Genomic DNA, 14703 nt, shown 5'->3' with positions numbered 1-14703 from the left:
GCGGGGTGGGAGCGGCCGGGCCCGGGGCCGGTGCCGGGGCGCGGCGGGCCGCGGCCGCGTGAGGGGAGCCTTCCCGCGGGGGCGGGCGGGGGGACCGCGGCCCTGGGCTGCTTTTCCTTTGTTTGCATGTATTGGCATGTGCGTGGAAAAACAGGGCGCAACAGCTGCACGCCGCCAGCAGCCGGGTTCGCTGGCTGGGCTCTGCCAGCAGGCATCGCCTGACAAAAATGTAACCCCGCTTCTCTTCTCCCCTTTCCTCCCCCGCCCCCTCTGCCCCTTCCTCCCCCTAGGACCCCGCTGGGATTTTTGAACTGGTGGAAGTGGTTGGCAATGGCACGTACGGGCAAGTCTACAAGGTTTGTGTCAGAATTTCTTCTCCTTTTATTGTTGCCGATTTTCCAGAGGGTAACCGGTGCCTGCGGCGGGCTGAGCACACGGCTGAAGGCGAGCCACCCGCACTGGCAACCGGAACAGTGAGGGGTGGTAGAAGTGTTGCCCTTGTCATTGTTACTGGCCTTGTCAAGTTTGTCAGCCTCTTGGCTTCTGCTTTTTCAGATGGGTGCAAATTACTTTCCCAAGTACCCATCCTGAAATGATCAAATGTGCCTTTATTGTTCTTCTTACTCCTCTCTGTGCTCTCTCCAGAGAAATGACCAAACCAAGTGGACGCTGTCAGAGTCTGGCTGGGTTATACAAATACGTCCACAGGCTTATTCAGCTTTGCTGCTAGAAATCCTTATGGAAGTTGCTGCTGCAGTGACTTCAGACAAAGACATTGGCCTTAATTAAAATTGTCACCCGGTTTCCTTGTTGGAAAACCTTCAGAGTGTTGAAGCTACGGGGTTGGGGGCGAGTGCATCTGATGGGCTGTGCAGAGAAGAGGGGTGCAGAGTGACAACAATAAGTGACCGAAGCAGAGAAGCTTATTTTTTGAAAATCAGAATTCCCAGAATAACCTGTTTGACAAGTGTATGACTTTAAAAAATAGAAATCAGAGAGTGCCCATGTGGGTGTGAAACTAGCCTACTTTTTTTTTTGTTTGTTTTTTTCCCCTTTAGTATGCAGTCCGTGGAACAAACAAATCTTGAGATTGCATGACTTTGCAGTGAGTGCTAGGTACCAGGATGACAAATTATTCGCACAGACTTAATACTTGGCTAAAGACTGAAGGCTCTAGCCTTAAACTGTAGAAATGCAAGATGTGTTTGGAGGGAGAAGGAGAGAGATGAAGATGCTTAGCTGCTTGTTTGGTTTTTTGGTTGCTTTTTGTTGTTGTTTTGTTTTGTTTTTCTTTTTGCTTATAAACAAGGGAGTGTAATTGGTGAGTTTCCCTGATGGCAAGATACTGCTGCTTGCAGCTCCAGTAACTAAATAAAGCGCTTTGGTGCCTCTTCTGCAAATGAAACACATGTCAGTTTGTTTTGAGGGCGTGAACCTCAGCCTTCCTGATGGAGATTTAGTCTGCCTGTGCAGTGTATGAGTTGCTTTTTAAGACTTGAGCTGGAATAGCCAGGCTGCTGCTGTTGGTATAAAACTGGAAAAAAGGCTCTCAAAAAGCCACAGGAGAGGGGGAGGATGAGTAAAAAGCTGCACTTTGACACAACCTCGACCATTTAATTTTTTGCTGCCATTTGAAAGGACACAATTTTTTTCTGTAATCCATTTGCTCCCAGAGCTTGCATCATCTGCATCATCATTAAAAAAAAAATTAATCGGGTGTGAATGTGTGACTTGAAACTCTCCTGTTAATTATTGCAATTTAGTGCATTGTTTCCCAGTGTACTTGTTAATGCTTTTGAGTTAATGAGAAAGTTCTCCGTAGTTTAACAGTCTTGACAACAGAAATTTAAAATTTTGTTTTCCTTAACTAAGGTAGAGCTCTCCTAGAATATTTAGTATTAGAAATGAAACTGAGCACATGCATTTATTGTCTTGGAAGAGCTGAACAAACACTGGATGTCTAAAGACACCGGTGTCTGTGATAACGGGGAGCAACAGGCAGTGTCCTTGCTTGCTGTAGAGTCTGCTAGACAGTAATGGATTGACAGGTGTTTAAGTTTGGGTTGGCACTGCTTCTTCTTAGGCATTTACCCACATTTGTGTACATACACTGATAATGCAGACACCTAATAGGGCTGTATGTAAACAAATAATACCAAACCAAAAAACTTCCTTGCTGTGATAAGCATCTTTCTTTTTAAAATAATGAAGTTATGTAAAAAAAAAAAAAAAAGTTGTTGAAATAGTATTTAACTTTTCTTGGCCACTTTTTTTTTGCTAGGAAAAATGTTCCAGGGACACCCAAAGATGAGACTGTATGTGTATGTTTCGAGGGCTTTCATAGGAACGGCATAACCGAGGGAAAAATGTGTTTACGGTGTGCTTGCTTGTTGCCTTCCGCTTTCCTCCTACCCAGCAACCGCTTCTTGAAATCCCTCTTCCTGGATGGTTTTATTTCCCTTCCAAGCGGTCTGTCATCCCAAGGGGCTGGGGGTGGGGTGGAGGTTGCTTTTGAGGAGCCGAGCTCCGCGATGTAGTTTGATGTACTTCCACATTCGTGTACAGGCATCAGCGATGATGTCACCCGGGAGCGGGATTGGCTGGCTACCTGCCACTGCGGGGAGGACACGGAGGGAGCGGGAGAGGGCATGACGTTATCTCTTTGTCTAGCTCATACACCCGCCGATGATGCCGAAGGTCGTTTGCCTGCCTGGGGAGTTTGCTTTCCAGCAGCGGTGGGAAGGGGACTGCGCCAACCTGTTGAAAAGCAGAAAATAGTCCTGTTTCTCTCCTCTTTGCCTTAGCTGAGCTAGCTGGAAATAGCTCATCTATCTGGCTAGTGATATTTCTGTAGCTAGTTCTACCTTAGCTATTTATTTAGCTATATGTAGGTGTATAGATGTTTATATATGTATGAAATGTGAGGGCAGCCCTTGGATGTTTGGTACCTAAATGCAAGTGGAGTTACTCCTGCATTTTATGCATTAAATGGGTTGGCTTAGGTGGAGTGTTACTGTGGGCCTGGGACTTCAGTGGTGAGGTGTTAAAAATACTAAAGTTTTATGCACAGTAAACTGAGAATAGGTTTAGATTAGACATTGGGGAAAAAATCCTTTACTGTGAGGGTGGTGAGGCACAGGGACAAGTTGCCCAGAGAACTTGTGGATGCCCCATCCCTGAAAGTGTTCAAGGCTGGGTTGGATGGGGCTTTGTGCAACCTGGTCTAGTGGAAGGGGTCTCTGCCTGTGACAAAGGGGTTGGAACTAGATGATCTTTAAGATCACTTCCAACCCAAACAGTTCTGTGATTCTATGATTCTTAAGTTTGTAGAGTTTATATGAGTTTCATTTTCATAACCTTGCTTACACCTCTCCTGTGTGAAGGAACCTTGTCTGTCATGAGCAGCTTGTTACACAGTGGTGAATTGATTTAAAAAAAAAAAAAAAAAAAAAAAAAAAAAAAAAGAGGTTCCCCAGCCCTGGGTAGCTAAAAGAAAGGGATGTTTTGGGGAAGCCTTTGCCCAGCACAGGGGAAGGGGTGACGGGGTTTGGCTCATTCGTCCTGGGGCCAAGCAGCGCTTCTCTGCTGCTCCTCGGAAATCCTGGGGAATGAGAGTGGTTTTCCCTTTCGTAGTTCGTTCGAAACCCGAGAACGATGGCGTGGAAGTTGCACCGCTTAGATTAATGAGAAAGCAAAGGGTTAAACGCTACCAAGTACAGCCGGCAGCGTTCCCTCCGAGCAGAGCCGGGGAAGACCGGGCGCAGAACCCTCTGGGTCGGTCGTTCCAACACTTTTAAGGAGTCCCACGGCAGTGCTGGAGTTGGGAGGGAGAAATTTCCCTTGAGTAGGTCGGTGTCAGCTGCCGGGAGCCGAGCGGCGTGTGCGGGCCGGCCCGGGCCGCGCCTGGGCCCGCGGCGGGCGGGGAGCCTCGGGCCGCCCCCGGCCCGCTGCCAGCGCCGCTGTGCCCCCGTCAGGCGGGGCAGCCGCGCGGGAACCGGCACGGATCCTGGTGTTAGCCTGCGCTTTTGCTTTCTGTGCTTGCTGCTGGCTTGTGGTGCGGCTGGGATGCAGCGTGGATATGCTGCCCATGTCCTTCCTTCCTTCCTTCCTTCCTTAGCCGAGTCCCGCTTCCGTGTAACTGGAACTTGTAGCCAGCTCACCAAGTTGCCTTAAGGGCTTTTTTTGATCTTTAACAAGTAGTGGGAGAAGCATTTTTTGCATTGCTGCGGTTAGATTTTAGTTTTTCACATCCAGCAGTAAGCTTAATATGAAGTTTGGCTTGCACCAAAATGAGAACACTCCTGAAATTTGTCTCAAGATAAAATTTTTTATCTTTTTTGCAAGTCATTGCTATTGAGCTTAAATATCTACACCATCCAAAGCCTGGTGGATGTTTGCTTCCCTTCTGGGTTTTGGTATTTTGGGGTTTTTTTAATGCAAAAATTACCTGTGACCTGGCAATTGGTTAATACTTTCGAGATTTTAAAATCTCTATCATCTGATCATTCATAGAGGCATAAAACTTTGTAATTTTTGAGCTATGTTAATTTGCTCAGTCACTTTCTCTTTTCTTGTGTGTGTGTCTGTTTTTAAAGACATCTAACACTTTAAAATAACCATTGTGAGTGTGCTGTTGTATCTCACAGCACATCTTAATTCTCTTGTGGCAGCAATGACTTGGGTGGAAGGATATATTTGTGGGAGTTCTGAGGCATAACAGGAGTGCACCAGAAAGATGAGAATTAGGGATGATACTCCTAATTGCCCTCAACGCCGGCTGGAGTGACTTTCTAAGAGCATTGTAATAGTTAATTCCTAGTGAAGGCTTCTTTTGTTGATCTATGTTGCAGCCTTCCAAAACTGCATGTAAATGATGTGTATTGTCTAACTGCTGGCTCGTAAAAGGAAGTGATGTAAGATGTGATCGTTTAAATGCTGATTTGAAAGTAAATTAAAACTTGGCTAAATGTTTTCTCACACTAAGGATACCCTATTTTTGTGTTAATGGACTTTCTGTCTTACAAGGTGACTCTGTTGGGGGGTAGGAAGATAGGACAGTTCTTGGTATTCTCTAGTAACTCAGTTAAGGGTTTTTTTTCCCCTCCCTCTCCCCTTTGTTTCTCTCACTGCTAAAGGGACATCATTGTGGATTCAAATGATTTTGTTAAACATGAATACAATTCCAGTCTTATCACTATAAAGACAAACTGTACTGGGGATCAGTGAGGTCACTGGCTTTCAGGAACTGGTCCAGACCAGCTCTCTTAAGTATGAATTGCACTTCTTCCCTTCCTCCTGTGTTTTTTTGTGGATTGTGTTGCAAAGTGAGACCTTGCTGTTTTAGAAATCGTGGAGGACCAGGCAGCAGCTGGAATATTGGCACTTTTTTGGGGTCCTGCAGCTGGATGTTTACTCTCCTGTCCTCCCCTAAATTGGCTGAACTTTTTACCAGTTCTCCATCACCCAAATCCTTCTTAATTAAATATACAAAAGCTAGGCAGGTGGCCAGTGGGGATTACTGATATTTATTTTTATTAAAGAAAAAGAGAAAAGAAAGCAATGTGCCAGTTGTGGGTAACCACATGTCCCTCTTGTTCTTCCTCCCCCAGTCCATCTGCCTGTTTGCAAAATGTGGGGCTTTTGCAAACTCCTGGGGCAGGGACTCCTTATTCTGAACTAATTAGAAGAGGACTTGGGTGTGTGCAGGGCTTTGAGGTGATGGATGTAACAAGATCCAGCCCAGAGTTTTGTGCTGACTCCTACAAATTTTTTTTAAGCTTTCTACGGGAAGATACTTCAACTGGTGTGGATAAAATTTCAGTTGAAATCATCTGGTACTCTCTCCTTGCTTTTCTCCTGTGTGGGCTCTCTCCCCCTTAGCAGTGGTAGGGGTTGTTTCCCTGGGCTTTTTTAGGTGGAAGGTTTTCCCTATCAAGGTCTCTTCTTGCACCAGGCATGAGGAAGGTGAGCTTTATCTGTAAGGCCTGGAGTAGGGGTTTTTAGTAGTTTTGGGATAGTGAAGAAAGGAGAAAACCAGGAATGTACACCTTCCTTTCCTTATTTTGTTTTTGTTCTTCTGGTAATGTCATGTAGTTTGGTGACATGTTGTCAACTTCCCAGCACCAGAGCCTTGGCCTGATAGTGTGCAAAAATCCTTCTTTTGGTCTCTGTTATTGATGCCTTAGGATATTAGCTTTTATATTTTTCATATATTTGTAATTCTGCAATGCTTTAGTGTGTAAGTCTAAAACTCCATATAGCCTGTTAGCTACTGTTCTCTCGTTTTGGTCAGACAAAACAAATCCTCTCTAGGCCTGAAACTCAAGGATACCTTACTGTCTTAAGCCCCGAGAAATGTGAAGAACAGTGGTTTATGGGGGGAGCACACTTGGGGTAAATGACTTCATTATCTGAAGCTGTAATTGGAGAATTGACCGCTGATGTGCAAATGGACCAAACTTATAAAAGTATGGAAACCTGTGACCCGGTCGTTTGGTTTGGTTGTAGCCCCTGGGGCTCTGAGTGCTCAAAGTGTACCTGAAGGCCCTTCAATAAATATACCCGCTCTTATTTTCTTAATTTTGTCTAGCCTCTGTTTTTAGGTAGCCTCATCAAGGCATCATGATGATGGCAGATCTGCATCTCCCACCCAAGGGAATGATGCAGAGGAATGTCCCCAAAGGCAATGCAGCATTACAAGAGGTGCTCACCCTTTGCATTTCCTTGCCTTCAGCATATACATTTTTTAGTATATGTTTTTGGACTAGAATGCTAGCTAACTTTTCTCATGTGGTCTAGCACGTGTTTGTATATACACATTATGTTCTAGTCATCTTCTTTTTAAGTGGTACTTGCTGTTGCAAGAGTGATTTTAGCCTGGTACGTTGTATACCTACCTTCCTGAGACATGTTTTCCTTGGAGGAAAGTGGTATTTTTGTTTTTTCCATTTTACATTTCTGCCTGTACACTCTGGCTCCACCAGGCTTTGACGTTGATATTTAAGCTCAATAGCATTGACTTGCACAATGTGAGCTTGACTGTAGTCAAAGTTACAGTAAGATCCTTATCTGCGTCGTTATTTTAGGTCTCAGCCCACAGAAAGCGGTGGAAAGAATTCAGCTTGCTTGAACGAGAGGTGGATTTGGGAGGGGATCTCATAGCTTTGCACAAGAGTTCTCTTATCTAATACTTTATGTTTGTAACGTTATGGGTCCCTGATTATTTCTCAGGTTAGCACAGGCTCAAGAAAAGATACTGTTGGCTCTAAAATCAGACAACTATGGGAAGAAGGAGGAAAAAACCCACAGCGGTACAGAACCTTGAGGCAGCTTTGTTTGTAGAGGGCTTGGGGATTTTGACATTGCATCTCAGTATTATTTATTTCCAAAGGGTATTTTCTGCCTTGGATGTGTTGTGAAACACTTTCATAGAGGCACAAAGAATATGCCATTGATTACAAGCTGTGGAGTGCTGCTCAATGGCCAATATGCTGTTGTGAAGCTCATAGTACCTCTACCTAAGCCTTATTCCTGGTCCCCTGTCATGTCCTGAGCAGGGCTCGATGTATCTCCTCCGAGGTGGCCACGGAGCCCTGTAGTCCTAACTCGTGTGGTATCTATTTTGGTGTTAGAAAAAATGACAGAGCAGCTTTTTGAAAGAGAAGCAAATACAGACTGAAGGCTTGATAGTATTGCCGGCAAAGCACTCCCTTGCTCTCCCAGGCTTTGCTGTCCTGCAGCAGAGTGAAATCTGCTGTTCTGAATGTAATGAATAATTACAATTTGACCTCAGTGGTGTTGGTTTTAATTTGCTGCTGATTGGGAAATCTGTGAAAAGCACCACTAAAGAAGGATGAAATCACAGAGACTGGGGAGTGGAGGTGCTCACCCTTTCAGAGGATTTGCACTTTTGAGGCACATAGGGATTGGATAAAGGTAGGAATGGAGTAGGCTTTTCTCCATTTTACTTAGAAATTGGTGCAACTAAGTCCTGTCTCTAATGCCCTGTGCAGCTCAACTGTGTGGGCATGAAGGGTGTTGACATCTCCCAAAGGTTCTCCTGTGGCCTCCTGCTACACCTTGCGTCATAGTTGCAAGTGAAGGGTGAAATCTATGGCAGGATTTGTAGTTAGGAAGCGATAGTGAGACAGTTCAGAGAGAAGCAGTCTACTGAAGGTGAATTTACAGAGGAAATCAGAAGATGAAGGAGGAGAACATGGCTTAAATGTAGAGAATGAATTAGAGGACTGTTCATAGTTATGGGAAATAAAAAGTAGTGTGGAGTCAGGGAAATGCGTAATATAAGAAAAAGTAAGGGGCACCTTAGTTGTTAGTAGAAACATATTAGCACATGTAATTTATATTAAAAATATATCTATTATGAAAGAGATTAGCTTTTACCCATTGCTGTTCACTAGCCAGCCAGGCTTTGGACTTATACACACCAGGGGAATATTCATTGACACAGGTTTTTGTGCTGATTTTATCTTGGCCCAGGCTGAGGAGGCCTCCCTTAGCTCGCCTAGCCATTGTGACTATGTGCCAGAGTAAGGGATGTCTTTTGAGGGAGATTGTTTTGCACTCGTGGCAAAATGCTTATTTCCCACCAGAGCTGCGCTTCCCTGGGTTGCTCTGGCACTGTGGCTGTCATTATCACTGTACAAACAGGACGCTGCAAGTGCCAACAGGTCCTAATTGGCCTGTCTAGCAATAAAACAGCTAGCACGGTAAAACTCCTACCATGGATGCAGTTATACTGGTATTGTAGGGCTTATCTGGTATGTCTCTGTCACCTCCCTTTGGAGCTGTCCTGTGGCGCTTTGATAACAGTTGCTCTCTGTGCAGGGATTGCAGTGACTCATGGCTTTGTACCTGTGGCTGAAGGAGCCACATGAACTGTAGCCACTCGCTTCCCAGAGCAAGGTAGCACTACCCCTGGAGAAGGTCTGCTGTGGGCTGTGGTCAGGATGTGGCTTCTGGGGCTGTAGGTGGTGTGCCGTGGATGTTTGTCTGCTTCCTCCCCTGCCCCTGTGTGCCCTGGGCACCCCAATAGCTCCCTGGCTCTGGGGCTGCTGGTGAGGTCCACTTGCTTAGTGCTCTTCTCACCACCCTGGCTGAGAAAGTCCTAAAAGATCCCTCTGGGCACCGAAAATTTGCAGCTTTGGAGGCATGGTGCTGCTCCACTCTGTATCTGCTTCCAAAGGTTTTCCTTCTAGTGCCACTCTGTACATGGAAATGCAGGTCCACATGTCCATCCATAACACCCCTCTGCTTTGTCTTTGGCTACTCACTCTGTGATGTATTATCCCCAAAAATGGCTTTTCTTTTCAGTATGTCTGTCCTTGGAGTTCCCCTTAGCGTCACTGGATATTTTAGGGCTCTGAAAGTTGTGCTGGTTTTATGTGTATGTATTTGGGTTACTGTCTTCTTATGTTGTATCAGTCTATGGTATGGGCTTGTTGGCTGTAGTTCCTGCACCTGGCAACTTCACCAGAGGACAAAGGTGAAATGGAAGAGTGTTATTTAGGTAAAAGAATGACAGCAGCTCAAAATAATTGATTTGCATCAAATCTGTTTTATTAACTTCCTGAGGACTACCAAGGCGATAGTTTACTCTTGCTGGTTTACCTCAAAGATGATGCACTCTGAGATTTTTGTATTTGGCACTGTTAAAAATTACTTGAAGTCTTAAAAATACGACAATTTCAGTTAAACTGGTGATTTCAAGAGCTTCTTCCCAGGATTTTGAGAGAGTAGCTGTAGGGGATGACAGTGGGCAAGAGTTCATGATTCTAATTTAAACTCTAAGATCAAAACAAAATAAACCTGTCTCAAAACTTGCTCCCTAAACTTTGAGCTGTCTAATGGTATTGGGTTGTTTTGTTTTCAAATGCAGAAAAGAAAAGCTTGAGGCCTATGGGTCTTAATGTGTTATTGTAAAGTATTCTGTGCCCTGCTTGGGTTTATGTATCTTAGAGTCAGGTGATGCCATGAAGATTTTTTGCCTTTTCTTTCATACCCCTGTTATACCTTTTTTACAACTTCTGTATTCCTAATGCTTTTTCCCTACATTCTTCGACTTGTTTGTCAAGGTAAGAGACTAAACATTTTAGAAGCTTCGTAGTTAGGGATCATTGTGCCCCAGACCCCAAGGTCCTCTGCAGAACACATTCTGTAAACCAAGATAGAACCATCCAGGGGAAGGTTACTTGGGGAGGGGGGCTCACTTGAGCCTCTCATTGGGGAATCTTTGATAGATATGCTAATTAGTAAAGCCTATAATGTTATACCTGATCTTTTGGGGAATATTTGTCGGGGGCGCATTTCGATGCATATGACCTGGACGTGTGCTCCTAAGCATCCTTAAAATAAATACCAAGGTAAAATCCCTTTTCCCCTTCTAACAGTGTATGACTCTTGATTTTAAGACCAGGAAAAGGCATCACAGGGACCCCCCCAATATTATTTTGGTTCATTATTTTTCTTTGTTTTTGTGATTTGCAAGGGAAAATCAGTAGAAAACCTAAAAGGAAGCACAGCTGTACCTGTCTTACAGGGCTGTTGTCAGGAGGGAACGCTTGTAACTGAGTTATAAACCCCTACAGACAGGGGTACATAAAGAAGATCAATATGCTGGTGAATCCTTAGCTGTAGTCCACTACCATATGCTACTGCAATAATCAAAATAATTCTTGGGAGAACTGGTGCAGCAGAGTTTGCAAATAATGATGAGGTATTTGCTGACTGGAAGCCCTAATTAAATTTCTTTTGTGCTTCCCAAAAATCTGATAGTGCTGTGTATCTTCAGTTATGTTATGGTGGCCTGATGGGTGAAAAATGCATTTTGTAGTGACAGCTGCTTTTACATACAGATGCTTAGTAATTTACAGCTTGTTTCTGTGCAGTGGGCTTGGATGGTATCTTTGAAGGTGCTTAAGTAGGTGGGCTGCTTACTGTCCTTTTGCTGTCTAATCTGAGCTGTGTGTGCTCTTGGACTCAGTGGAGAGAAATAGGACAGGGGAATGGCCTCTGGAGGTAACTACCATAGGATGAGATAAATTGCTCTTTACCTGAGTCTTTGTCTGTTACTTAAAATGGGAACTTCAGATGAATGTCTCAGTTTTATTTCTTCTGAATGTCTAAGATTGGACAGGGTGACCCCACTCTGTACCATGCATGTGACAGCTCCTGCTGTCTGTGTTCTTTGTGGTATATATAGTAGGAGTGAAGATGCCTTTGTAAGTGAATGTATGAAGTGAGTGATGTGTAAAACCCCACTAGCTCATCATGGAAGGGAAACACCAATTTTCTCTAAAAAATGTCATAAGTAAGTGACTTGTTTTTGCATATACCAAGAGGTGAATGTGCTTGCTCTCAGTTAGGATTCTCTGCACTCTTATATGAAGTATTGGAACTTATATGATACAGTTTTTGTCAAGCAGATCCCTCAGAAGTTTTGCAGAAATAAACCTATCAGTGTGAAAAAGTGGTCAGTGCCTTGTGTCTCCTCTCTGTGGCTCTGCAGTAAGTGCTGGGGTCTTTCCTGTTCAGGTAGATTATACATCTATAGAGAACGCATTTAATCTAGGTTACTGTTTGTCAGGTGAGAATTATAGAGGCACTTTAGGTTTTTCATGATGTTGATAAGGGTTGTAATTAAGTGCCTGACATTCAGACTTTATTTCAAATGTGTGCTTCTCTGCAAGGTATCCTTTCCCATCAAACGTGCTTGGATTTTTTTAAATTTATTTTTCCCACCTGTATTGTTGTTTTCCCACCTGTATTACTTCTTCAGCTAGTAGGATTCAGTCTGGTTGTGAATCTTGTGTTTAAATCTCAGCCTGTTGTAAATCCAAGCATCTTTTCTCTAATTAACGCTTGGGTTTTCTTAAGACAATATCCTGGATATTCCTTCAGCAGCTACAGCAGACATTCCTGAAGTACTTGAAGTTTCAGATTCCACACCATTTGTTAAACTGAACTTTCAGTTGCCTGGTAATCTCCTGTATAAATGCAGAAGGAAGTGGAACTCTCGTGCTGGTACTCAGGTTATCCACTGTGCTTTACTTCAAGGTGAGGAGGTGGGAGGGAAGTACAGTGGGGAACTGATGTAATTTATTCTCTGCCACTGAGGAAATACGAGACAGGTACAGTCTAAACCTCTGAACATAGAGTAGGTATGTGCTTTAATGAAAAGAGATCCCTTCTTTTGCCTTAGAACTAGCTGGGATCAGTTTTCATGCTTAGCCATGCCAAAGAGAAGGAAGACTTTGCATGCTGACCCTGTGGTCTCTTAAAATCTCTCCTTAGGTGACTAGGTGGGTGGATCTCATGGAGCAAGTCTCATGGTACCCCTGCTTGTTTTACTTGTATTTGTGGTGGAATTATGTGTCGTCCTGCAGTTGGTGAGGTTTTTGCTTAACTGTCTTGCAGAAAGGCATGAACTGAATTGCTCACATTTAAGTGTGAGGTGAGGAAGGTATTAGGTTATTTTACCATGACTAAACAGCAGCTTTAATACCTTTAAAATTGGTATATTGACGTTTATGAGCAGATATCACATTACAGTGATAGCTTCAGGGGCCTTCTGCTGCATATGTGAGCTCTTGGTTGATTTAGAAAGCAAATAAATAAAACTTTAAAGGTACCTTAACACAGCTAAGCATGTTAAATCGAATATGGAAGGTGATGCTATATCCTTAGATTATCCTGTCAACTGCTGCTATTTCAGCAGATGAAGTTAATGATGTACTGTTGCAGAAGGAACAAAAGGTGCATCATTGAGAACTATGGGGGAGTCTGGGATGTGAGAGCTTGTCCTGGGGTCTGTTTGGAGGAGTCCCTGTGCCGCAGAGTTGGGGTTTGGCAGAGCTGGCGTGACTCCGGGCTCCCTTAACTTGTCGCCTTCGCCTGTGTTTCTGGTGTGGTCTTGTGGGGGACAAAGAATGTCAGCCTATTAATAGTGACAGTGCAGCCTTTTTCTTCATCTTCATCTCTTACAAATCACTGGAATGCTTTGAATAACAAATAAATGAAAAATCTTTCTTTCTTTTTTTTTTTCTTTTTTGTTTTTAATCCGAGTGTTGTGAAAAGTGCTCCTTGCTCTTCTTTTCCCCCATGTGGAACACACTGAAATTCTCTGAGCTGACTGTTCTTGGGGACTATGGAGAACACTCTATGCAGCTCCCCCTGTGTGTTTTCACCAAGAGTTAAGTTCTGGGGTGATGACAAGTAAATGTGGGGAAAATGTTTCAAGTCATGTGAAAGAAATGTTACTTGCTAAATAACTTGAGTGTTAAAAGAAGGAATGGGAAAAGCTTTTCTTAGCCTTATAATCTTATACGGCAGGGAATGAAAATCTTTAATATTGACCTAATTTTATTTGTATTTAAGATCAAAGAGCCCTTGTGAATGAGTTGCTTGTCTTGTATGTCAGTGGCTTTATGGTCTTCTGAATGGCTTGAGGCACTAAATCCGTTCTGAGTAATGCTACCTTTCCTTAGGTTTCCTCTGAGGTAATGGAAATGGCTCTAATTTCTTCTTCAGGAATAAAGATATATTCATTATTGAGAAGACTTCTTTTGGGCTAATTGCTGAGTTTGGAGGTGCCTCCTCATGGACCAAGTGTTGTGGCAATGCTTGTGCTGGGCTTTGGAAAAGGATGAGAGAAATGGGCAACCAAACCACTGTTATTGACACTGCCACTTTGGTCACAGATCAAGTCCTTGCTGTGATCAGGGCTGGCTTTGGAGTGTCCTCATCTGCTGCTGCTCTGCATCTCTAAGCTCTTTGCTAAACAGTCTGTCATCAAGTGCATGCTGGTGTTGTAAGAAGGTGTGTTTTGTATACATATGCTGTGGTTGCATTGGGCTGTATGGGAAAGGGGAAGGTTTTATTTTGTGCTCCCTACCAGAAGGATTTCCTATTGCAGAAAGGAGAAGGGAAGGTTAGGTAGACAGATGGAACATCTTGGGTGGTATCTGGTTACTTTATTCCCAGAGGGAGAGGGATCCTGCTGGCTTACATGATCCAGAGCTGTGCTGAAAGCACTGGGTCTTGGAGATACCTGGGCTTGCTGGAGAATCTGTTGACCCAGAAGCACCATAATGTGGGTTTTAATCTTTCTCTGTAACTCAGATAGGAGAAGATGGGAAAAGGAAATGTGAACAGCATTTCAAATCTGTAAAGATGGCATCAAAGTGGTTTGTAGATCCTTGTGAGTTTGGAAACAAAGCCAGTGGACTTGGGTATTAAAGTGTTTTGTTACTGCTTAAATCTGTTTGCCCTGTAGGATTGCTATGCTTAGGAGGAGATTCTTCTTAAGGGAAGAATCCCAAATCCATTTCTTTCTTTAAGAATTATTTTTGTGGGTGCTGTTGTCTCAGCTGTTGGCTGTTGTGAAATGGCACATGTAGATGAAAACCCACGGAGGAGGGTGTGGGTTATATGGTACCTCTGGGGTGGTAGTTGTGTCTGCTGAGCCTTGACTGCTTGTGGGTCTTTGTCAGTGATGGTGGATGCTACTGACTTGGCAGTGCCTTTTCTCACCTCCTCTGCTTGGAGATGGTGCTTATTTGTGAGAGTGACAGGTGCCCAATAAACTGGGAATATCACAAAGCCTTGCTGAACTTTACCAAAACCTGTCTTTTTGTCAAGGTTAGCTGAAAAGTTTGGGTTGTGTTTTCTTTGCAAGAGTTCTTGGTT

General features: G+C 43.8%; 1 protein-coding gene across 12 annotated transcripts in view; it reads left to right on the top strand.

Annotated features, from left to right (window-relative positions):
• The first annotated feature begins 242 nt into the window (after positions 1 to 242).
• The window catches only part of MAP4K4 (mitogen-activated protein kinase kinase kinase kinase 4), a 166586-nt gene continuing 152125 nt past the window's right edge, over positions 243 to 14703 (top strand). For 8 of the 12 annotated variants that reach the window (XM_042040228.1, XM_042040237.1, XM_042040211.1 and 5 more), the window contains exon 1: positions 243 to 356. The gene's annotated coding sequence lies outside the window, so the exon portion shown is untranslated. The remainder of the gene's footprint in view (positions 357 to 14703) is intronic. The other 4 variants (XM_042040292.1, XM_042040276.1, XM_042040285.1 and 1 more) reach the window with 1 other exon arrangement.

Source organism: Corvus kubaryi, unplaced genomic scaffold, assembly GCF_017639235.1.
Source record: "Corvus kubaryi isolate FWS band 111438036 unplaced genomic scaffold, C.kubaryi_AGA036_p1.0 133, whole genome shotgun sequence".
Taxonomy (NCBI): domain Eukaryota; kingdom Metazoa; phylum Chordata; class Aves; order Passeriformes; family Corvidae; genus Corvus; species Corvus kubaryi.
Note: the sequence above shows the minus strand (reverse complement) of the source record. Positions and strands in the feature narration are given on the sequence as shown.